Genomic DNA, 2,642 nt, shown 5'->3' with positions numbered 1-2,642 from the left:
ATGATCCGTCACTGCCTTCAGCATATTGCACTCTGGCATGCCAGCGCATCTGCAGGCAGGCACCTGGCCATGATATCCGGCAGTGGCGCGAGGGAAAAGAGAAGTCTTCTTCAAGCCGGATTTGAACCCGCGACCTAAGGATTACCTTATTAACAACTACAGTCCTCCGCTCTACCAACTGAGCTATCAAATGCGCTAGCCTAAAGAGTTGGACTGAAAACTGACAAGTGCATTTAGGACAGACTCGGATGCTCTCCTATGATTGTAGAACGAGTACATCTGGCAAAAGCCTAGCCCTAGCCCCTGAACTTAATCCTATCTCCTTCCTTTCAGACGTGGCTGAAAACGGTGTCCCTGGTGGTCTGGTGGCTAGGATTCGGCGCTCTCACCGCCGCGGCCTGGGTTCGATTCCCGGTCAGGGAAGCGTCTGCTTTCTTGCACACCAAGTCCACTACAAGACTCTGGAAGCCCCCCACCCACATGCTGTGTAGGTTAAAGGAATGTAAAGCGTCCTCCTTCTGCTACTTCCTTTTTTGCCAAACTTCTAAACGACACGTTGCTGCCTCATTCACCACCTCCACACACCCACACCAGCGTGGCTTTATGCTTTCAAGTCTGCAAGTCTTTTAGGGAGGCAAGATAATGTTTGAGAAATTTGAATGGAACAGTGTAAATGATCCGTCACTGCCTTCAGCAGATTGCACTCTGGCATGCCAGCGCATCTGCAGGCAGGCACCTGGCCATGATATCCGGCAGTGGCGCGAGGGAAAAGAAAAGTCTTCTTCGAGCCGGATTTGAACCCGCGACCTAAGGATCGCCTTATTAACAACGACAGTGCTCTGCTCTACCAACTGAGCTATCAAAGGCGCTAGCCTAAAGAGTTGGACTGAAAACTGACAAGTGCATTTAGGACAGACTCGGATGCTCTCCTATGATTGTAGAACGAGTACATCTGGCAAAAGCCTAGCCCTAGCCCCTGAACTTAATCCTATCTCCTTCCTTTCAGACGTGGCTGAAAACGGTGTCCCTGGTGGTCTAGTGGCTAGGATTCGGCGCTCTCACCGCCGCGGCCCGGGTTCGATTCCCGGTCAGGGAAGCGTGTGCTTTCTTGCACACCAAGTCCACTACAAGACTCTGGAAGCCCCCCACCCACATGCTGTGTAGGTTAAAGGAATGTAAAGCGTCCTCCTTCTGCTACTTCCTTTTTTGCCAAACTTCTAAACGACACGTTGCTGCCTCATTCACCACCTCCACACACCCACACCAGCGTGGCTTTATGCTTTCAAGTCTGCAAGTCTTTTAGGGAGGCAAGATAATGTTTGAGAAATTTGAATGGAACAGTGTAAATGATCCGTCACTGCCTTCAGCAGATTGCACTCTGGCATGCCAGCGCATCTGCAGGCAGGCACCTGGCCATGATATCCGGCAGTGGCGCGAGGGAAAAGAAAAGTCTTCTTCGAGCCGGATTTGAACCCGCGACCTAAGGATCGCCTTATTAACAACTACAGTCCTCTGCTCTACCAACTGAGCTATCAAAGGTGCTAGCCTAAAGAGTTGGACTGAAAACTGACAAGTGCATTTAGGACAGACTCGGATGCTCTCCTATGATTGTAGAACGAGTACATCTGGCAAAAGCCTAGCCCTAGCCCCTGAACTTAATCCTATCTCCTTCCTTTCAGACGTGGCTGAAAACGGTGTCCCTGGTGGTCTAGTGGCTAGGATTCGGCGCTCTCACCGCCGCGGCCCGTGTTCGATTCCCGGTCAGGGAAGCGTGTGCTTTCTTGCACACCAAGTCCACTACAAGACTCTGGAAGCCCCCCACCCACATGCTGTGTAGGTTAAAGGAATGTAAAGCGTCCTCCTTCTGCTACTTCCTTTTTTGCCAAACTTCTAAACGACACGTTGCTGCCTCATTCACCACCTCCACACACCCACACCAGCGTGGCTTTATGCTTTCAAGTCTGCAAGTCTTTTAGGGAGGCAAGATAATGTTTGAGAAATTTGAATGGAACAGTGTAAATGATCTGTCACTGCCTTCAGCAGATTGCACTCTGGCATGCCAGCGCATCTGCAGGCAGGCACCTGGCCATGATATCCGGCAGTGGCGCGAGGGAAAAGAAAAGTCTTCTTCGAGCCGGATTTGAACCCGCGACCTAAGGATCGCCTTATTAACAACTACAGTCCTCTGCTCTACCAACTGAGCTATCAAAGGTGCTAGCCTAAAGAGTTGGACTGAAAACTGACAAGTGCATTTAGGACAGACTCGGATGCTCTCCTATGATTGTAGAACGAGTACATCTGGCAAAAGCCTAGCCCTAGCCCCTGAACTTAATCCTATCTCCTTCCTTTCAGACATGGCTGAAAACGGTGTCCCTGGTGGTCTAGTGGCTAGGATTCGGCGCTCTCACCGCCGCGGCCCGGGTTCGATTCCCGGTCAGGGAAGCGTCTGCTTTCTTGCACACCAAGTCCACTACAAGACTCTGGAAGCCCCCCACCCACATGCTGTGTAGGTTAAAGGAATGTAAAGCGTCCTCCTTCTGCTACTTCCTTTTTTGCCAAACTTCTAAACGACACGTTGCTGCCTCATTCACCACCTCCACACACCCACACCAGCGTGGCTTTATGCTTTCAAGTCTGCAAGT

The 2,642-nt window shown here is 51.0% G+C and overlaps 2 non-coding genes across 2 annotated transcripts; both read left to right on the top strand.

Annotated features, from left to right (window-relative positions):
- The first annotated feature begins 1,024 nt into the window (after positions 1-1,024).
- trnae-cuc (transfer RNA glutamic acid (anticodon CUC)) lies at positions 1,025-1,096 on the top strand. The gene has a single exon. It is a non-coding gene; the product is annotated as a tRNA-Glu (tRNA).
- A 1,274-nt stretch (positions 1,097-2,370) lies between these two features.
- trnae-cuc (transfer RNA glutamic acid (anticodon CUC)) lies at positions 2,371-2,442 on the top strand. Its single transcript has one exon. It is a non-coding gene; the product is annotated as a tRNA-Glu (tRNA).
- The last annotated feature ends 200 nt before the right edge of the window (positions 2,443-2,642 follow it).

This window comes from Hoplias malabaricus, unplaced genomic scaffold (genome assembly GCF_029633855.1).
Source record: "Hoplias malabaricus isolate fHopMal1 unplaced genomic scaffold, fHopMal1.hap1 scaffold_100, whole genome shotgun sequence".
Taxonomy (NCBI): Eukaryota; Metazoa; Chordata; class Actinopteri; order Characiformes; family Erythrinidae; genus Hoplias; species Hoplias malabaricus.
This window is presented reverse-complemented; position numbering and strand designations above follow the sequence as displayed.